Here is a 23,757-nt window from a genome sequence, read left to right as displayed (position 1 = left end):
TGAAGCTTGTAAGACCACTCGAGTTTATTTATCACACTAATGTGAACGTGTCTGTGTGTGTTGCTTATACAGCAGTTGCTTATGTAGCAGTTACCAGCAGTGAGCCACGCCGCACCGTTCAGTTGCATTATGTTACATATACAAACACAGGCCATCTTTGACCTGACTATTGATCATGGATGCAACATGCAACTAAACTAAACGACTTATTGCATACGGAGACATTTAGCAGAAATAAGATGCGGATCCGCAGGGTGCTCACTTGCTCAGGTGTGCGATTGCAATATAAACAAGTCATACGAGTAGCACTGTGTTGTTCACACACCGGAGCGTCTCGCGGATCCCTATCAGTATGACAACCGCGTATGATCACATGCCTTTGTCTCATCAGTGACTGGTTTCTGTGATTTTTTATTGATATATTTTAAATCCATGATGTTGCGTACTCTCGCGGGAGGTAATCTACTCGCACCAATAACGCTGATCACGAGGAAGTCTGGAACCGGTTCTTCTGTCCGCCGCGGTGTCGCCAACGTTCACATGCCATTTATTATAATCCCTTCTACTTTAACACTAGGAAGTACCTGTACCAGTGATAGATAAAAATAAAGACTAATCCATTGACGTATATTATCTAAGGACGGGCTTTGCGGGCACTAAAAATGGTACTAGTTCAGCGGTGTTACTCACGAATTCCAGCCAATCGTGCAGTCTAACGCAACTAGTTGCGACCAATAGCGCGCGTAATGTGAACTCATCAACCAATCGCGTTGTAGCGGATTCACACCGCTGTACTGGCCCCTGTCATGCCTCATTATTATTGCCCGTAAAGCCAGTCCCAGATATCTATGTCAATGTACTAATCTTTGTCGTGGACGACGTGACATAGTGCGGTCTCAGCTTCTATAAAACCTTCCAGCTATAGTCCAAATGCTCCCAACTATATGGTCCAAAATATACTTCGTTCAGGTGTGACTCTGACTGATCTGAATACCTTAGTTCCAAGGCTAAACATTTTTATAAATGGAAGATAAAACACTGACTAACCAAAAAACAGGATTGGTTACCTGAGCATGTGAACCATAGTTGTAGTACTGGACTAAATATAGTTGGGTGGTTTTACGAAAGGTACTTAAAAAGTGTTCAAAGTGTTCATATTTAATACAGCTCCATATGTTTCAACTTAACTTTCTCAGGCATATCAGTCAATTATCAGTACTAATGACAATGAGCGTTATGCAAAATATTTTCTAACCTTGCTTTGCTAAGTGGTGCTACCATGACGAGAATCACGAATTTTTATGAAAGTAGTTTGATGAAACACGGAATTTTTTTAAGCGCAATGACTCAGTGAAGCGTGGACTTCAATTTTCGACAAGTAGGTAAAGGAATATTTATTTATAGGTAAAGGGGCCCACAGATTACCAGTTCGCCGGACGATATCAGCCTGTCAGTTAAACGCAAAATGTGACAGTTCCGAACAACTGACAGGCTGAAATCGTCCGGCGAACTGGTAATCTGTGGGCCCCTTAAGAGTTATCAGGTTCTCACCAACAGTGGAAAGTTGGCAACTGATGGAGAGGTCTCTATAATTTACCTGTCTATGCCACGAAGAAGTACCTATACCTTCAGGTACTCGTATGACGTGGTTGTTGTATTCATAACGGATTATAATCGCTGATTGCTGGTGGAAAATTTTATATATAGGGAAGATGCTTAGCTTTGGCGAAATAGTCGTGACATTGTTATTTCATCGTGTCTATCAAACGCGAAATTGAATCCTATTTGTAAGGGTTAAGTTTCAAATTAAAAGTATTATGGTCGAGATTACATTATATTTCGTTCAAAATACTTACCTTTTTTGATTTAGTAAATTGTAAAAATATTTGGTCAATAAACGATTTCTATGTTTGTTTGTAGATTCCATGGGAGTACCACTAAAAAAATTAAAAAGACAATTAGGCATTACAAAGTCTACCAAACTCAAAATCGGATACACAGTTCGCAGTAACTTTAAACTTCAAAAATTATTTATTCAAGTAGGCTTAATAAGCACTTGACTTTTGCAAATTTAAATTACAGAATGATGTTGTTATCATCAAAATCACAATATCATTAGTTCATTTCAAAGTTCGAGTACATCGTCACATAACTATGAAAGGGTTTTATTCTAACGGAATTAAAATTTATACAAAATTAAAAGCTTACTTCGTACGTAAGCTTTTAATTTTTAATAAAGTTTAATTCATTAGTCAATGGTTGCAAAAATAAAAATCAATCGGGAATTCTTTCAGAAAAATACACCAATGTAAAACCTTGCGGCTACAACGAACATTGATGTTCATAAATCTAACACACACACACACACATGTATATTCTTCCATATAGCCTCTATAATGCAAGAGATGTACATAGATGTACAATCTTCGAATTTCGATATTCGCGATAACCTCCCTCCTTCCCAAGACTAATCACTGAATTGGACTGCGATTATTTGTGAGAGCCACGAGGTACTTCTTCGGGTAAACTGGCCAAAAGGATAGGGCATAGGACCAATTGCTTCTGAGGACCTACTACAAAAACGGAAAATCCAAAGTTCGCTATCTGCATCTCTATCACTCATGCATATTCGAGGGATAGAGGCAGTGAAATCTACATTTTCGCAGTAGGCCTTCTGGTGTGGAATTATATCAGCACGCACTAATTTAAATAATGAACAATGTTGCCTGACGACCGGTTTGATCGAGGATCACACGAACAAGCCTGAGTAGATATTCACAAAACATCTTACCTCAAACGTGAGTGGTACTAACGTAGCTTGACTCCAAGATTTGCAACAACTATGCGCTATGGGAGATCAGTTTTACTGGTTAGATTGTAATGAACTAATGAGTTAGCAGTATTGTGAATCAGTCCTGCGTGGAGTGGCCTGCTTGTATTCCGTCGAATATTCAAAGCAAACATTATTTCGCAACTTCGCACGTCAAGATAATTAATGCTGTTCCTAGATTATAAACCTTATTCAAGCTTTTTTAAAGCTTCATTTGGAAGTTGATAATACATTGTCATCCTGGCAGTATAAAATTTTCCTTTATTCGTCTGGTTGTTCAGTCAGTGAGAAAATTAAAGGGTTAGTTGTGTGGTAGAGGGAAAGCGTAAGTAATACTAATAAACTTTTCAATATTTCTGTATACGTAAATTATTTTATTATGGTTCTATTATTTTTGAATCGAACAGCATTTAAGTCGTTTATTTTAGTGTCTAGGGCCTTCGGTGTTAGTTCAGAGTTAAAAAAGAAAAGAAACAGAGTTAGTTTTAATCAATAATGGTCACCGATACAATGCACCCATGTGTATATGTCTGCGAAGCACGTGCCATTTTGATACTTTATTGTTTAGTGCACAACATAACAATTGCTGTGAAACGTTCCTTTAAAAGATCTTGAAACTTTATGTCTTCTATTAATGGCCGAGCACAAATTGAAACGCGCCTTTTATACGAATACTGACCGACAACGACAATGGACTTTAACTCTGTATACTCGGAACTATATAATGTGTTGTCTTGCTCTCACCAAGAGGGAAAGCAAGGGATGGAGCATTGTGTCTTGAAAAACAGTTAATTTGAAGGGCAGTGAAACCACAGGACAGCGTCCTGAGCTGCGCTCAAGTACTCGCCACAAGCCTCAAAATAACCAATAGGGGAGTATTACTGCAATGTTCTGCCGTCAGAGTGCAGCACTAATTTGTTTAGTAAACCATAGAGTAACTTATACATACTAGGCCTTAAACAGTTTTATGACAAGATTTCACTATGACATTGATGCATCAAGGCGGTTTGTTTACAGGTGGCCTACCGCGAAACGCGGGGACTATAAAAAAGAAAAAAAAGAAACATAATAAGTACCTACCTTCAGTAGATATACTTACATAGCTTTTCGTATAATATTAAAAACAGACCAAAACTACTTATCAGAATCAGAATTTTCTTTTTATGCGCTCTCTAAAAATTCGAAGTTACATAATTTACGAACAAAGGCCTTAAAACCTCGCCCGTAGAGCCAAACAAAGCTCGCCAAGTTATGTTTTTATAAGTTCCTCAGAAGTAGGCCTGGCTATTTAAAACGTCACATAAATCGCGCCCGCGAAACGAAACAATAAGGGCAGCCATCTTTGTTTTTGTTTTTTCTCTGGGGCAATCAGTGGCGGAATAGCGGTATGTTATATAATGGCCGGTCAGATGTATGTTGGTCACCATATTGCTTTTTGTTGGACGGTTTCGTGTTCAAATGAGACGAACAGTGTTGCCAACTTGGCATAAATGATGCCAGATCTGGCATATTTTCACTCGCTTTGGCACCAAAATTTGCCATTTAGCATCTGGCATAATTTTTAGCATAATTTAGTCTAAGCCAAGTTTGCACCAACTTGGCAGCAACAATATGCGCCATCGCCTTATGTGGTTCATATTTTCATATGAATTTTGACTTTTGTGGACGGATGGACGTCAACGGACTATATAAAGTTGGTCAAGCAGATCTTGTCAGTAGAAAAAGGCGGTAAATTTGAAAAATGTATGTGCTTTAAGTGTCTAATAATTTCAAGTGATATTTGAGCATTTTTTTAGCATAGGTGTTTCAAAAATCTTTGGCATAATCTAGACATTAGCCTAGCATTTTTTCAAAATCCGAGTTTGCAACACTGGAGACGAATGCAGGTTAGTTAAAGGAATCATCTAACAAACCGACCGTTTCAATTAATGGATGTTTAAAAGTTTAAGGTCAACTATTATTTTTATACATACGTTAGAGATTTTCAGAATTAGACTGTGACAAATACTCGTACCTTAGAATGTGAACTGTAGAGAGTTAGAGACATACCTCTATTTGGTAAAATAATTCCAGAGTGGTAGAGACTTTTGGAGCGTTGCTTCATTCGCTATTCTTGATGCTGTCTGTACCGAAATACTAAGGGCCCCCCCACATCTGGCGTCTTTCGAGCGTCGGCGTCTACAATTCTATGGCCGACGTCGACGTTGCGTCGAGCAGCTGCCATAGAGTTGTAGACGCCGACCCTCGAAAGACGCTAGATGTGGGGGGGGGCTAAGAACTAAGCACAGTTCTGGCAACCCTCAGAGCTATATGAACTACCTTGGCTCTCCTGAGTATCTCTTCTTTTCTGATTCAGCTTTGTAGAAAACAGAAAAATAAAATGTTCTGGTCCTTCAAAATTCAAAGTCCAAAAAAAGTCTGCAGCGGATTTCATAGCCCATGCAGTGCAAGTGTCATTTATATACGTCATAATTTCATAGAAGTTTGACATTTTAAATAACACTTGCACTGCGTGGGCTATCAAATCTGCTGCAGACTATTCTTGGTCTGACTCTAGGCCGGTTCTTTTACAAATAATTACAACATTTACAGTGACATTATAATTAGCCCCATGCGTGATTTTATTTTAATTTTTCAAATCATTATTTACATCGTTTGAACACCGGAAAATATAAAAATTCTTTTATAAAGTTTCCCATTATTTTATAAAAAAATATTTAAAATGTTGAAAAATTTTGAGCGGTTGAAACGCTCATAATTTTTGGCGCGAATTCTTGATGACGCGATGACGTCACGCGTTGGATCGTGAACTAACTGACGTTTGTTATTATTTACTGTTCTATGAAACTTATGCAAGCAACTCCGCTCTTTCTGTGTTTATTCGTTGTATTGTTGTTAATAACATGGAAAAACCTAAAAAAACATTTTATACTTCTAATAGGTATTATTATAGTACCAATGTGTAGAAACACTACCATGAATGCACCCGAGAAAACATTTTTTGACGTGCCAAGAGATGCGAAAGTACGCAAACGATGGTGTAAACTTATGAAAAGAGGAAAACTAAACCCCAAAACTACTTTTCATTGTTGTAAAATTACAACAATGTTGATACATACATGGTCATAAAACGTTACTCGTCCTTTGCGTTTTCAAAGTAAAATATACATACACAGTTTATAGGTTATTTATTATGGTAACTATACATTTGATATCACTTTGAGCTTTACACACACACATAGTAAAATTCATTATATTATTATATTTACCTTTCAGCTTTCTTTCCTTTCATCTCAGCGGAAACGAAATTTTTATTGTTGGCGAAATATGCAGACATCATGAAAGCATCTACATATGTGTTGTAGATTGTCCGATTGCGCTTTGACAAACCCGCTGTCCGTCATCGTCTCGGTGGCGTCGTTTTATTTGATAAATACTTATATTTTCTATTTCACTTAAATTTCCACCGCTTTGTTGTTTGGATATTTTGCATTGATAAAATTGAAAAAGCGCGCTTTGAGTATCCCGTGCGCATGACAATGACAAATTAGATTACAGCACTAACCGTTCAGATACTTACAAAGTTTCATGGTTATAAAAAATATAAATAAAAGATATCTTTATTATTCATGTATTCAGAAATATCACATGCAGTGTATTGGATCTAATATGGGGTCACATGCTTAATGCGTAAATATAGTGAGGATGTTAAGTGCAACAACCTTTTTTTGTTTGATTAAAGCATGAAACTTGGCACAGCAGTTCCTTATATCAAAATAAGCCGATTTAGATCGGTAGCCCGAAGGACCCCCCCCCCCTCTGGGGCCAGGGAGGGGGGGTCAAAGAACCGCTCCGCCCGGCTTCATTCTAAAAAATCTAACAGGCCCCGTTTAGCTAATAGGTCATATTTGGTATCAATTTCGGATAAATCAATAACGTAGAATTCATTTCTGTTATAAAAAAATTGCAATTTGTCGAACAAAATTAAAAAAAAATAAAAATAATCTAATTTTTCAAGTGTAATTTTTATGTTTTATTTGGTGTCAAAATTAAACTGCCTGGTTTTTCTACATACAAAAAATATGACAATAAAGCCTATTTAATGCAGATTTTAAAAACATAACTTTTATTTACCTTTATTAAAAGAAAATTGCATAAAAAAACTTATACCGTCTCGCGCCGGTGAATATCTTTTTATCGACATCGGCATCGTTATAGACAACATCCGAAGTACACACTCTGGAGACCGATTAAATGTATTGTTTATTGTTGTAGATCCTATTATAAAGATAGAAAATCGTACATATATTATTATTTATGTGTCGTTCAGTGAAAAAAGGGACCTAGGAAAAAAATATCACAGAGCCTCGCGTTTGTATAGAAGCATACTCGTATTTAATTAGTGCCAACCACTCCAAGGACTCCATGGTCGCTGTTCTCAATGAATAAGAAGTAAACTGTAAGTATATATGTCAGTTTCAATCATATTCTGGCCACAGTAGGGTTGTCAGAACAGTTTGGAAACAGTCATTTGCTTTTTGCTTCCATTCCCAAGAAGACAGACTGAGCGTTGAGAGGGCTTTTGACACAGCAACCTTCGAGGCCGTAGAGGAAAGTCTGAAGAGTGAGGGCATCTGACCGGCAATAGCGCAATGGATAGGGAAAATACTAAAAGGTAGATCCATTACGGCGGAGCTGGGAGGAGTAACAAAGACGATTAGTCCAAGAAGAGGGTTCCCACAAGGGGGATGCCTGTCCCCCCTGATGTGGTGCCCACTTCTAAACTCAATGGTAAAAGAGCTCAACAGAGGAGGCATGTACATGCAGGCTTACTCTGATGATGGCGTGCTGTTAGAGAGAGGAATGGTTGTCACTGCGATAAGAGATATAATGATAAGAGGTCTCAGACAGGTACTGAGATGGTGTAGAGAGAGAGGGTTGGATCTCAATCCATCGAAAACAAAGCTGGTGCTATTCACTAATAGAAAAGAATAAAGGAGATGAAACCCATAAAGATACAAGGTATAGAACTAGACGTGGTGGAGGAGTTGAAATATCTGGGCGTTACTTTAGACAGTAAACTCAGGTACAAAACTCACATCAAGGAGCAGACGGCTAAAGCTATAAGAACACTGTTCCAATGCAAAAGGGCAGTAGGAAAGAACTGGGGACTGAAGCCAGGAATGATCCACTGGATCTACAAGGCGATAATACTACCCAGGGTGCTATATGGAGCCGTGACATGGTGTATAGAGCACATATTAAGAAAACCAAAGAGACCTAAGACCTAACCAAAGTCCAGAGATTAGCGTGCCTCATGATGACGGGGGCTATGAGAATGACCCCGACACACGCAATGGAGGTAATGCTAGGCTTGAAGCCACTCTGGGTTGAGGTGGAGAAAAGAGCCACCGAACAGTGGTACAGAATGAAAGCATGCAACGAATGGAGAGGAAGCTGCGTAGACAAGAGACACGCGCTGATACAAAGAGAGGCACTATCAAAACTTGAAATGTTGATGGCCAATAATGACCTTATAAAGAGGCAGGAGATATTTGACAAGAAATATAGAATACACATAGGAGACAGAGATAACTGGAAGGTGGAAGTCGGACACCCGACGACCATCTGCTCCACGGATGGCTCAAGAAGAAGCTCGATGAAACTAGCAGGAGCGGGCATAGTGATCCTCAACATGGGAGAGAATCAGTACCACTGGGTATATATGCTAGCGTGTTCCAAGCCGAGGTATGTGCTATAACGCGCTGCGCAAGCATAATCAAGAAGAGCGTAAAACAAGAGGGCGCTGTCGTAATATACACAGACAGCCAGGCAGCACTAAAGGCACTAAAGAAAATATCAGTTACCTCCTCTCTCGTGAGAGAATGTCGAGAGGAGCTCAACTTGATAGGCAAGCAAAGAAGTGTCACGGTGGCATGGGTTCCAGGACACCAGGGAGTAACGGGAAACGGAAAGCGAAGACGGAATACATAGGTCCGGAACCGGCTCTGCCTATGTCAGCGGATGTCACGAAGGGAGTCATAGAGAAGGTAAAAGAGATGGAAGCACAGAGAGAATGGGAAGAAGAGACTGGATGCAGACAGTCGAAGATGATGACCAAAGGTATAGACCACAGGAGAACCAGGTATCTTCTGAAACTAGGTAAGAGCAGTCTGAGACTATTGACAGGTATCATTACAGGTCACAATACTCTCAACAGACACCTCAAGATAATGGAAATTAGTAGAGACGCCTCTTATCCACATTGTGGTAAGGAGGGGACTAGCTTACACTTACTAGCAGAATGTACTATGTACGCGGCACCGCGATATAATACATTCGGTAGAGACACACTAAAAGAAAACGAACTAAAGGACGTCGAAATCAAAGATGTCCTTTTATTCTGCAGGAAAACAAGAAGATTTGAGGAGAATAGTGTGGGAATGCCGCCGGGACAGTAACCTGAAGCTCCAACTCCAGGGAACTGGGCTGAATGAACGCGACAAGCGATCGACAGCCCGCCTGCTTCTGACCGGGCGTCCCTACACTACATCTACATGTATAAGTTAGTCTATGAATTTACTAGAGTCGGTAGTGCTGCACTCTGGCGGCAGAACATTGCAGTAATATCCCATATTGAGAACAGCGACCATGGAGTCCATGGAGTGGTTGGCACTAACTAAATACGAGTATGCTTCTATACAAACGCGAGGTTCTGTGATAATTTGTTCCAAGGTCCCTTTTTTCACTGAACGACACATAAAAAAATATTTGTACGCTTTTCTATCTTTATAATAGGATCTACAACAATAAACAATACTTTTAATCGGTCTCCAGAGTGTGTACTTCGGATGTTGTCTATATCGATGCCGATGTCAGTAAAAAGATATTCACCGGCGCGAGACGATATAAGTTTTTTTTATGCGATTTCCTCTAAATAAAGGTATGCAAAAGTTATGTTTTTAAAATCTGCATTAAGTAGGCTTTATCATCATATTTTTTTAATGTAGAAAAACCAGGCAGTTTAATTTTCACAATAAATAAGAAACAAAAATTACACTTGAAAAATTAGATACTATGAGTTTTTTTTTAATTTTTTCTACAAATCGCTAAATTTTTATACCAGAAATGAATTCTACGTTATTGATTTATCCGTAATTGATACCAAATATGACCTATTAGCTAAACGGGGCCTGTTAGAATTTTAAGAATGAAGCCGGGCGGAGCGGCACTTTGACCCCCCCCTCTCGGGCCCCAGAGGGGAGGCTCCTTCGGGCTACCGATCGAAATCGGCTTGTTTTGATATAAGGAACAACTGTGCCAAGTTTCATGCTTTAATCAAGAAAAAAAAGGTTCGACCTTTTTTTGTCACTTAGAACCCTAGCTAATAAAATGACACTAAACTCAACGAGTGACGTCACGTGACGTTTCGACCAATGGCGTTGCGTTTCGTTCACTAGCTTTTCGCGGGCAAATTTTTGTACTTTTTATTTATTATTTTAAACAATTCAATGATAATTTAATAACGGAAATGCATTTGTAACATGATATAATAGTAACAATCATCCGAATAAAAAATATTTGAATGAAATTTAAACTTCATGCATGAAGCCAATTATGTATGTTAAACTTTCGTGAGACATATTTTAGATTGTTTATACGACAACGGTTTCACTCACTTGAATTTTTAGTCGCTAAAAATTCAAGTGAGTGAAACCGTTGTCGTATAAACAATTATGTATGTGTCGAAGTCTAGTCAAAAATCCCGTCGCTTACCATAACATAAGGACGAGATTTGCTTGTATCTTTATACGAATAACCTGTCAAAGCGTCCTTATGGCAAGCGGCCAATTGGGATTTTTTGCTTGGAAACGACACACACCTATAAAGGCATGAAAAATAGATAGCAACAGAGACGTAAAGTCTCCATGGTTACAACCAGTGATGTTGCGAACATCCGCATCCGCAACCGCGGAACGTCCGCATTATTTTCAACATCCGCATCCGCATAAAATCGATGCGGAGCTTATGCGGATGCGGATGTCGAATAAGTCGGTACAGGAACGTCTTAGTGGCGGCATAAGTGCTAATAGGTAATTTCGTCATTACATATAACGAAGTCGTCTAGATCCAGAAAAGTCGGCCAAGTTACTGTTTTAATAAATATAACGCACCTATATTCTTGCTCAAATACTAAACGTTTCGTTTTTTTTTTAATAAAAAATACTAAAAAAGTAATATTGACGTTTTCACAAGCTTGCCTAATCTTGACATCCGCATCCGCAGATGTAAAAAAATCTGCATCCGCAACATCCCTGGTTTACAACGTCTTATTATCCCAGAATAACCTAGATTTACGAGGCTAGACAAAGTCACTCCCGTTTTGCATTCAATCATCTATTAAATATTTAATTTGATAAGATGTTTCAAACAAGATTTATAACGTCGCCTGCTGGCTCTGCTGCGTCGAGCTATTAATGAAACTTGATAACAACGTAGCGTCAGCAGATTATGGAAATAGAGTAGATAACTTTAATAATACAATTATAAATTATAGGTTTAAGATCATTTACAATTCACTTGCACGATATAAAACATTAATAGTAAAAAGATTATAATATATGGATATGAGCGTACAGGCACTAAATTATAAGATTATAACATTTTAAAACGTAAAAAGAAGGGTACCTGATCAAACAACTATTTGTTGACCGCGCGCTTTGCATGCAACTAGTCGTTAGTAGGCTTAGTAGGTACTTACCACAACGTGGACCGTCCTTTTGTTTGCCATCACTACGGCTGTGTGGATGACAGTCGAGTCTTCCTGGCGGCATCGGAAGCTAACATTTTTACCATGGTACCACCGCTTCTAGTTCTCCCATTGAGCACTTCGTTCGGTGTCTATTTAAATAACATATTTAGAATAATATTAACATGCTGACTATACTGAACGCCTGCCATATACTGGTATAGTCAATATCGTCATCATCAGAATGTACACTACGCCTGGTCCTGTGTATTAAATGCATAATAATAATATTACAAATTACAATATCGACATTAGATACCATTTTGTTGACATTTCATTTAACTAGTTTTGGTATTCATTCGTTTATGATCTTATTTTTTTCGTTTAATAAATAGATATTAATTAATATTTATGTCGTAATTTAGCCATCTGGTATCTTTTCTGCTTATTTTTTTTAATCGAATGTGAAAATTTATTTATTATGATTGTAAAGACTAGTTATTTCTGTTACAACATTAGGAGCTCATCCATAAAACTGTAGATATTATAATTATGTATTATTGTTAGATTAATAATTAGGTATAGGTATAATTGTACGTGTTTCGGAACCAAGAACGGAAATATTCGACGTAGGTATTTTTCAGTGGATTGCTTATTGCCATACATAACATTTAGAATGAAAGAGATCAAAAAAGCAGTATTTAATGTTCATAGTAAAACTTATCTCTTATCCTAAAAAGTTTATTAATACTATGTATAAACGATTGACCGTTTCTCATTTATTGTGGTGTAATTACTTATATCGTTCGCATTGTACCAGTAGGTATAATTACGTCATGTCCTGTTGTGCCGAGCACATTACTACTTAATCGTTAATTGGATTGTATTGTTTTTGTTTTACCATTAGGTATGTTTGTACCTAATTATTGTTTAGTAGTAAATTATAAAGAACTGAAAAATTATGAGTTGCTATTTGTTAAATTAATCATTGAATTGTTCATCGACCTTTAACATTATATTGTACTACATGAAACCGCAAAATATTTTTCAGATTTATTAAATGAGCATAATCTATAGGTAGTCTACCTTCTACTAAACTAGTTCTGTATTTGCTATGAGCGCGACCGTAGCGCCCGCCTGGCGGCTGTGACTGCTGGAGACACTTTGTCACGACGTGTGTAACATTAACACGTTTCTTAAGAACCACACAGTCTATTAGTTTATTTCGCGTATACATCCGCCAACGTCCATACCACGTTGAATACACCGGTTCTCGTCCGATCACCGAAGTTAAGCAACGTCGGGCGTGGTCAGTACTTGGATGGGTGACCGCCTGGGAACACCACGTGTCGTTGGCTTTTTTGCATTTTTTTCATTTTTTCATCCCTTTATTGGAAATTGTAAAACAATCTTTCATATACTAATATTATAATATATGTTTTTTTTAAGTGTATGAAATTATTATGTGTGACGGTTTATAAGGATGTATTTGTAATATAGAACTTATTGCCTTATTCATATTTTATAATAAAATAAATAAATAAATACATATGTAGGTATATTTTATTATCAGATGACCAATATTGACGCAAGCGAACATGTTAATCAACGTTGATATTGTTGATAACCAGGTTTCTTCCCGGAAACCAGTATCTTACTATAAACAAACACAATCTCATACCGAAAAGAAGCGTATTGTTTTCGCTTTCATTCAGATAAGTGATCCATTAACATTTATCGTTGCTAATAATACGCTATTGCTATTCCCATTCGGACCAGCGTAAAATGATCTCTGATTATGTCTAATTTAATTCGTTAAGAGCCAACAGGAGTGGTCATTTCTCCACACAAACGTAATCGACTGTTTCCTCTGTGGGTTTTGATGCTAGAGCAATGATTTTTTCAACACAGATTAATATTGTCAATATCTGTGTCGGACCGTTTTGCTTTTTTTGATATATTTGATTTTTAAGGCGCTAGAGCCCTTCAAAAATGGCCAAAACGGCCTTGACTATGCAGCAATGAGAGGCGTAGTATTCAAAACTGATATCAATTAGCCAAAAAAGCAAAACGGTCCGACACAGATAATTTCATAATCATTTAGATTTCCAAGTTTGGTTAGGATTGGTTAAGTTTTGGAGGAGGAAACAGTCGAGTATGAAATCTCGATTTTTGAGATTTTTACGAGGGATTTTTCGCCTTGTCCTTATCGCACTAGTTTTAGGAGCCGCTTCCGTTAGCGAGACGGGTATATTTAACTAAAATATTTAAAACTCAGCTCCTGTTTCGTCTTAAGAGATCGCACTGTGTACTGATTCGAGGCAGTAGTTTGGTAAGGTGTGAGAATGTGCCTAGTTCTTTATCGTAGTAAAACTGGGTCGAGCGCCGATAGCAAACGTACCTATTTCCGCGATTGTGCTAACCTCACCACGGATAATAATCGTGACGATAGAAAATCAGTTTGATTTATGATTTTATGGCACGAGAATACGCAATGCGGTGACTTTTGATAGAAACGTGTAAATTAGTTAATCACAGTCCAGTCACTACAATTAATGTAAGTACCCGAAATAAGCGATATTTTCACTCGGAAGATGAATGCATGGCAGACTCAGAGGACACTTTGAAACTGAAATGGGCGTAGAGTAATAGCAAATGCAACCCCAGACAGGCGTAGCTCACTCCGCGATTTCGTCGCTTTGCTACAGGTAGCTAAAAGTACATCCGTTCAACCCCAATTTTGGGGTTTGCCATAAGCCGCGCGTGGCGCTGTCGCCACCTAGCGGCCATATCTGTGCTGATCGTGACAGACGCGTTTTGTTAGAGAGTGAGTCTTCTGTACCTAGTACTATTATTTATTCTGTGCCCCAGACCAGACGACAATTCCTATCCTGTCTAACCGCGTAGTGAAAGTGTGGAACAGCTTGCCCGGATCAGTGATCACTGATCAGTAGTGCACCCTCAGTGAACTCTTTTAAAACAAGACCGAAGTGATCCCATAAGTGTTCCGTAAACAAAGTTTTGTACGGAACACTAAAAAGAACCCGATTATCATTTTTGAAATAGGTATATAAGCAGCAGTGACACTTGATCGCGAGTTTGTCGCGACTCTCGCGCGTGAGTTGTGCTGCCAACACGCGACAAGCCGCCAAGTCGCGCCGATCTGTCACTTCTCGCGCCTGTCGCGGCCAGTTGTGATAGAGGTGCAGACAAAACATAAATGGACATTAGTGCACATATCCTATCAGCAACTATCAGCTATAAATACCTTAACAGTATTTATGTGAATTAATTTTCGAATGACTTTTCAAAATAAGAAGCTTTAGATAAGTGCCAGGTCACAAGGAAGCAAAATTCTATATTTACGGCAAGGGCGCACATTGCATGCTGAACGGGGCGAAGGGCTTTTTATTTCGTGTATGTTGGGAAAATTCAAATAATTTATTTTAAATACAGGCATTAGGCAACATCCCGCTTAGGTATGCATACGAAAGTCTTCTGGCAAGCCATATTTCTACCAAAAGTCACAAGTTGAACCACCTTAACCACCTACGATGATTACCTAGCTTTGCTCAAAGGTCACCTGTTGCCTCGAGCCATTTCGTCCACTTTTTGTATTTCAAAGTAGTAGCAATAAATAAAGAAGTGGTTAATAATTAAATATAGATTTATAAGATGGCGCGATGGCCATGATCGATAGTCTATTGGTTCCTCTTCTATCGAAAAGAACTTACAATAACCTTAAGATGGCGACTAAAATTTGCAGCTCGCTGTACTGCCGGCCTAGCCAAGGTTACAATCGCTATCGCTTCGACAACGAAGTGCTTTGTGTCTCTCTATCACTCTTCCATATTAGTGCGACAGTGACAGTTGCGTTTCGATCGCTACGGAGCGTAAGCGATTGGCATTTTGGCTACGCGGCCTGTTCCTACTTTTTAATAAGCAGGCCGCGTAGCCAAGGTTACAATCGCTATCGCTTCGACAACGATAAGCATTATGTCTCTCTATCACTCTTCCATATTAGTGCGACAGTGTCAGTTGCGTTTCGATCGCTACGGAGCGTAAGTGATCGGCATCTTGGCTACGCGGCCAGGCCCTCTAGCCAAGGTTACAATCGCTATCGCTTCGACAACGAAAAGCATTATGTATCTCTATCACTCTTCCCCATTAGTGTGACAGTGACAGTTGCGTTTCGATCGCTACGGAGCGTTAGCGATTGGCATCTTGGCTACGCGGCCTGTAACGTCATCGCTAATTGTAGAGTTGCTATATGCCACATATCCTACCCATAGGAGGTGGTTATGTCTTCTTTTACCTTAGCGTCACAATGAAGCTAAGCTAGTTAAAAAGGTATGTAACTAGCTAAAGTCATGCATGAAGATAAAACATAAAGTATTAATAAATAATAAAGTAAATATAAGTACCTATCGGATGAGCTTGGAATCTATTAAAAAAACCGGGCAAGTGCGAGTCGGACTCGCGCACGAAGGGTTCCGTACCATAATGCAAAAAAAAAAACAAAAAAGCAAAAAGAAAACGGTCACCCATTCAAGTACTGACCCCTCCCGACGTTGCTTAACTTTGGTCAAAAATCACGTTTGTTGTATGGGAGCCCCATTTAAATCTTTATTTTATTCTGTTTTTAGTATTTGTTGTTATAGCGGCAACAGAAATACATCATCTGTGAAAATTTCAACTGTCTAGCTATCACGGTTCGTGAGATACAGCCTGGTGACAGACGGACGGACGGACGGACGGACGGACGGACGGACGGACGGACAGCGAAGTCTTAGTAATAGGGTCCCGTTTTACCCTTTGGGTACGGAACCCTAAAAACATTGGTCTTGCAACATTTCTTAATTTATAAGCACACAATAACTTAGATTTCTCACCAAACCAGAGCTCCATGAACCGTTGTAGCCCCCCGCGATAGCCCGCGAGTCGATAGCCGTGTTATCACCGTGACCCCTCTCGGCCCTGTGATAACATACCCTAATTCCAGCTAAACTGCAGCGGAACGAGACGAACGAATACAATATTCCATTATTCTCCTCTTAAACTATGTTGCTGACACGAATTTGGGCATACATATTATACCTATATACCTACAGCAAAATTATGTAGGCCTAGCACATGATTAGCGCGACACTGCCGTATTCGAACTTCAAGATATTCACAAGAGACGACACGTACTAGATCCATTCTAGATACGTTAAGTATAGTTTAGATATCAACTAGTTCTCTTTTGCAGCGCAATTCGGGCAACCAATGTCACTTTTACGTTAGATAGAGTAAGATATCTACTAGATGTGAATTGGATATCTAAGTCATATCCTGTGGAAATCGTTCAAGAGTATCTCCAGAATCGCGCAAATGTCAAATTTGACAGGTTAGATCTTAAACATATCGTTATCGTATCTTGGTGATGTCTAAAAGATATCTAATAGATGTCTATATCAAAATCCGAATCGGGCCCACAGTATCTCACGGCGAGATAGACTACCCGGCTTTTCCAACTACATATTATGTTAATAAAAGAGGGACGGATAATATTGGTGTAATATTTTATCGAACCGAAAGTATGACGAGTCACCAGAATGACTTGTTTGTGTTTTCAATCGGACAAACTGTGGATATAGATTTGACCTAACTAACCTAGCCGAAAGAAGAAAATGAATAAAGATTACAATAGGTAGGTACCAGTGGAGGCGCGTTAAACATATCCATGGGCAAGCCGGGGCTAATTTGGCTTACATATTTCCTTTACAACTCTGCTCAAACGACCAAAAACAGGCAAGCCGGTGGGAATCGGCTTTTATGGACGCGCCGCCACTGGTAGGTACTTACTTTGTAGTTTACATTCAAATACTTAGGTACTCGAGTTACGGAGTGTTATCACTGACACACTTTCTTAAGCCATTAACCTGAAGTAAGCATGTTTCAAGCAAGATTGCTCATTTCATGGGTTCGCTGATAAATTCGTGAAGGTAATACGAGTACGAATTGCAGAGATTTTTAATTTAATGTGCAACGTTCGATAATATTTATTGATGGTATGAGATGTGTAAAGTGCATGAAAAAACTGTGCCCAAAGTTTGACAGTTGAAAAAGATGGTGCTGTCAGGCGTGTAGTGTGTGTATGACTGTGTGTGTTTTATTTTGTCTAATGGCTCCTCTACACGATGGGCCAACGCCGGCCACTCAAAGGGACGCATTTATGCGTTAGAGGGAGCAAGTGATATTGCTATCTCATTCTACCGCATGGCAGCGTCCTTTGGAATGGCCGGCGTTGGCCCATCGTGTAGGTAGAGGAACCATATAATGTCTAAATAAAAGTAAGTAAATAGATATGTATGTATATACAAATCATTTGAATTATTATCCCCAATTTATGTTCTCTGCGTGTTAGACTTCGATTATTCATCATTGGTTAATATGTACATATTACCATCGCGCAAACTGTTAACTGACAGTTCGTAGACCTTATTACAAAAGGCATAAGGTCCACCGAGGGATAGTTAAGAGTGTTGCGGTTCAGTCAGTACATATATAGGCTGACATGTAGTAAATAAAAGTTATCTCAATGCTCATGGTTCTTCCACGCTCCACCACGTTGTATATTATAAATATTATTATCTTATCTTTAGCTCCATTGTAAACCACTTCCGATTTTGCAATATGCAAAAATAACACACAGTTAATACATACACCGCGATTGTCTACTTATAGCTTATGACCGACCGACAGATGGTTGTAAATGTTTTAATCCGTTAATTGTTTACTTAACGTAAAGTAAAATGAAGTCTTTATTTGAAAATCCCGGTCCAAAACAAGATACATAAGTAAAATGCTTGTAAGGGGTCATCCATTAATTACGTCACACCAATTTCTAGGTTTTTTGACCCCTCCCCCCCCCTTGTCCCACTTGGTCACATTTGGCAAACCCCTCCCTCCCTAGTGTGACGTCACATTTTTTCTACGAAATCGCCAAATCGAATTAAGGTGGTTCGCTTTTCATACAAAATTCAATCAAAGCTCATTAAGTAACTACACACTATTAGTACACAAATATTTCCGCATTTATCTTCTTTCGAATATTCGTTTGCGCGAAATTAACAGGAAAACAATGTTTCATACAGAAATCATGCAAAAATCATAGTTAACTTTTCATCAATTTTACGTATGTGTGTGTCACAAATGTCGTGTACAGATACATATGCGACGTTGCCATACCATTTCCGACGTTGCCGGGCTGACCACGGCTCGAATTTGGAGTGCCGTCATGTTTAGTGCAATTTTGTTGACACTGATACTTGACAGGTAGTTAATTGACCTAAGCGAGAAGTTCGTCAGCTTAGCTAAGAACTATCATGGCGTGTTATGCAAACAGTCGCTTTTTTGCTTGCAAACGGAAGATTCCCGGTTCGATCCCCAGTCATATTGTATGCTGGAACATAACTTTTTGTATTTTTGTTACACCTAAATTTCGTATTGTTTTTTTATTTTTATTTAATTTTTCTTATTATCATAAATCGATTATTAAGTATGGGCTACACGTATTCTTTTATTTTTACAAAGATAATTAGAAATTATACTCTACCTAATCTCTCTGATTTTTACAATCAGGACATCCTCACTGCAATAAAAACCGGGCAAGTGCGAGTCGGACTCGCGCACGAAGGGTTCCGTGCCATAATGCAAAAAAAAAAACAAAAAAAACCAAAAAAAAACGGTCACCCATCCAAGTATTGACCACTCCCGACGTTGCTTAACTTTGGTCAAAAATCACGTTTGTTGTTTGTTACGGTTCGTGAGATACAGCCTGGTGACAGACGGACGGACGGACGGACAGCGAAGTCTTAGTAATAGGGTCCCGTTTTACCCTTTGGGTACGGAACCCTAAAAAGAAGTGTATAAAATTTCCTGTGGTTAAAAATAATGGATTTTGTCTATGAATGAAAAACACAATTATTACTATAGTTTGTTTTTTTAGCATTAGAAAAAAGGTAAACAATCTTGACGTGTCTTTTAATTGAAAAACACATTTTAAAAATAAGTTACGGCAAATATGTAACAATTATAAATCTAATACGATCATTTATATTCTTCTGCTTTCATAAGTAATCGTTTTTGATTTTTAAAAAACCTGATAACACTGAGTATGTGGGGGAAGCGCTGCTGGCCTAGCGGAAAGCAATTCGGAGGTCGCGGGTTCTAACCCCGGCTCGTACCAATGATTTTTCGAACTTTTGTACGAAATAGCATTTGATACCTACCTATTTATACACCGATACCTATTTTTCGGTGAAAGAAAGCAATGTGAGGAAACCGGACTAATCCAAATAAGTTTACTCTCTGGGTTGGAAGGTCAGGGCAGTCGCTTTCGTAAAAACTAGTGCGCATGCCAATTCTGGGATTAGTTGCCAAGCGGAGATTGAATATCTGGGAGACCGACCAAAGCTTACAAAACATAAAAACTCAAAAATTCGCGTTTTCTCATAGACCTAGCTAAGAGATCAAACCCCTTATAGCAAATTTCATCGAAATCGTTAGAGCCGTTTCTGATACCATCCAAATATATAAATAAATAATTATATATCTAATAATTGCTCGTTTAAAGGTAAGATAACACAAAGGAGAAACAAAAAGAAACTACCTACTCGCACCAGTCTTGAACCCCAATCCTCTTGCACGTATTTCCACGAACATACCGTTACGCTATTGCAACATACTTACGTTGTGTGAAATTGTCTACTACAAGGATCACGGAAACACTGTTTGCATGTGTGAGTAATAGTAGGAAAAAACGTGACAGCAACATTCCGTCGAATTAAAAAGGTGGTTTTTGCACAATGAAGTATTCAATGTTTATTTTAATAGTTCAATATTTACTTAAAGAGTGCGCGAAACATACTTTTAAGTATACAAATACCAAGACCATTTCACAAAAAAATTAAATCTGAAATTTTGCAAAAGTGGTGCCATCTAGCGAGAGTTAAGTTTTGAGTAACCTAGGCGAACCACCTTAAGTAAGTACCTAAGTATTATTAATATTTTATCAAAATATTTTTGACGATATAAATATTAGTAATTTTATAACCCAAAACTGCTTAGGAAAGAAAATAAAACGAAAAAACTATTTTCGTTTTAAAAACTTGTTATTTAAATGTACAGCGAACTAAATAATTTAAATAAATTTTCGGTTACTGACGAAGTTAAAGTGACGTCACAAAGTTTGTGTCTCCCCCCTCCCCCATGTCACAATATGTCACATTTTCTTGACCCCCTCCCTCCCCCTAAACGTGTGACGTAATTAATGGATGACCCCTAATTTAAGCTTTAAGTTAAGGCAGAACATCACATGTATTACACATATACACAAAACCAAGTGACCTTATTTAAGCGTCCTTAGCGCCGAGTTTCCTAATGATTCTGATTAAAGTAGGAATACCTACATGCAAAAAGAGGTGTAAAAGCTAAGTACGTTATTCTGAAAAATGTAACAAATTTCAGTTAATTATGTACCTAACCAGGGCCGTCTTAAACTACGCTGGGGCCCCTGGGCACTTAAGAATGTGGGGCCCTTTTGGAAAGTAAAGAAAGCAAATTAAACTAACATTTTTCTACAATGATCTTCTATTTATTATGGGTATATAATTAAATATACTGTTATCGTTTGGCCTTCGCGGCCCCCAGATGATGGGGGCTATGGGCACGCCGTGTGCCCTTATGGTAAAGACGGTACTGCACCTAACTACGTAAAAGTAATTGCGGTGTAGTTAAATTTATAAATATTTGTACTATACATACTATAATATTTGTTTACTTGCAGTCTACAGACTGGTCTGGTCTGAACAAAAATATTTGTGTTTCGCAGAACAAATTACTTGCATTAGTGCCTAATTTGTTTAAAAATAAATTCACTTACCTCCGCGTGTTTTTGTATTCTTTGGCCGGTTTTGATATTATTAAATAGGTATTTACTTCGAATATAGTAGCTAATGCAGAAATGATGTTTTATAAACTGGTTTATTTATTAAGATATCCCCCTTATTCATAAAACTTTACGGGCCTCTGATTTAATTTAATTATGTTTTATCGCTTTCTTACAAATGCATAAGTCAAAATGACAGATAAAGACAAGGTGAGGTTTGTAGCGCGTTTATGAATATGGGGTTAAATATTAGTCCTAGCAACAAATACCTACTAGTTTTATTAAAGAGCACACCGATTAGATACGTTTATCAAAGTCTATTTGCTATATCAGTGACATACCAAACTAAATATAACATATGAGATTTGATAACTTTGTTTCTAAGGGCCGAAACAAACTGGTTGATTACATTATTGCATTTTTATATCTATAGGTACATTATTGAGTCAAAGATGATTGCGCATCTAATATTGATATTTATGTCTTCAATGTTAGGCCATAATATGGTAGGACTTTCTTAAGCCTATCTTTATAGCATTCAAAAGTATCTGCCACACTGTTTTAAATATATATAGACACCTATCTCTTTTTGTTTTGTAAAGATATTACGTCGTGACGTCACAGGGAGCACGCTTTTTGCATACCTACTTATGTGCCTTTTTACGGGGTTCGCGCGTAAATAAAAGTTGGAAGTTTCAGGGTATACAATAGATACTTAGCAGGCTCATTAGAAACATTTGATCTCACGGGAAGTAGAATAGATTGACATCTTCAAAAAAATATATGCATGTAGCTAATTGATGCTGTCTGTACCATAGTTTTTAAAACTTTCGCGTTTCGGACACATTAACTTGTTTTGACATTTTGCTGGGACATCGTTAGCCGCGACCATGACCAGTGAAACCTGTGTCGAAACGTCGGTAAATAAAGGTAGATTTGCGATAGATCCGTCTGTAAATTTAATGTAAGTTAATATGAACTATAGTTGTGAAACAGACAAACTGTAGAGTACGCTCACTTCAGCCGTACGAAGTGGCGCCTTCAATCTGAACAGAGTGAGGTCAATTGACAAGTAATTGTGGAGTCGTCGACTGCTCAGCTCTGGACGCGTGTTCCTATTGCTATACTAGGGTACACGAGTCCGAACCGAACTCGAAGTCGAACATGACGACAACAAACCTATTTACGAGTAATGTTGTTTTCCGGTTTCAATTCGCCTCGGCCCGGTAAGTTACTGGAACAACATCCTTACTACGAGTATCAATTTACTAGCATTCTCGTGCCGATGTCCCTGTTCGACACAATGAAACTATAACTGGTGCGAGCAAGATGGATGCTCTGAACGGCGAGGAATCTTCATTGTGCGGAATAGGAATCCGTGCGCATCGTATTTATTTACGAACATGGTTGTTTAAGAAGTTCAATTGATACAGGGTACTGTAAAGTCGTTTTTGAATAAAGTTCATAACGATATGCGTTTGGCGTATGGCGTATGCTATATATGTATTAGATTCGTCAATGAATAACGATATATATAGGTACTTAGAAATAGGAGAGGAATGATGGCAGGACGCCTTATACGGTGTGACAACTTTTTCCTAAACATCCTGGAAGGCAGGATTAAAAGACAAGAGAAGAAGGGAAACCTAGAATTACTTATCTCAGCCAAATAAAAAATAATGCGTATGAGGAAATGAAGAGACTGGCACATGAAAGAAATGATTGGCGATTACCTACTCCACCGACAAGAGCAAAGCTTTTAAGTTTTGATGATGATGATGATGATGATGATCTACTTATTGAAACAATTATAAATGGGAGAACAGAAGTTTCGCATAATATTTTTGACTACTTTAGTGTGTACGTCGAAAACCGCTTCAGCATTCTTAGGTACTCACTGGAAATAATTATGGATATAGCATGGGTATTATCTCCTAAATTCCATTCAAGAAAATATCGTAAAAGCGGAATTTTAGGATGCAACCGGCAAAGCGATAAGATAAGATGGAGAATTACGGGTTTTACCTTAAAATGTCTTTTAATATTCTTATTTTTATTACATCTTAATCATAATACCCTTTTATTGTCAAAAAAATTACCTCTGACCCGGTTTAGAAATATATTATTCTTTTAGTTTTAGAGTTTAGACATGGCAAATTAATTAGATACTACCCATACCTAAAATGGCTCCTACATGCAGTAACAGTTAGTTAATAATATGCGCAGCATACATATCTAATAAAG

At 38.2% G+C, this 23,757-nt stretch overlaps 1 non-coding gene across 1 annotated transcript; it reads left to right on the top strand.

The window, feature by feature from the left end:
- The first annotated feature begins 12,818 nt into the window (after positions 1-12,818).
- LOC134671630 (5S ribosomal RNA) lies at positions 12,819-12,937 on the top strand. Its single transcript, XR_010099239.1, has one exon. It is a non-coding gene; the product is annotated as a 5S ribosomal RNA (ribosomal RNA).
- The last annotated feature ends 10,820 nt before the right edge of the window (positions 12,938-23,757 follow it).

Source organism: Cydia fagiglandana, chromosome 15, assembly GCF_963556715.1.
Source record: "Cydia fagiglandana chromosome 15, ilCydFagi1.1, whole genome shotgun sequence".
NCBI classification, from domain to species: domain Eukaryota; kingdom Metazoa; phylum Arthropoda; class Insecta; order Lepidoptera; family Tortricidae; genus Cydia; species Cydia fagiglandana.
Note: the sequence above shows the minus strand (reverse complement) of the source record. Positions and strands in the feature narration are given on the sequence as shown.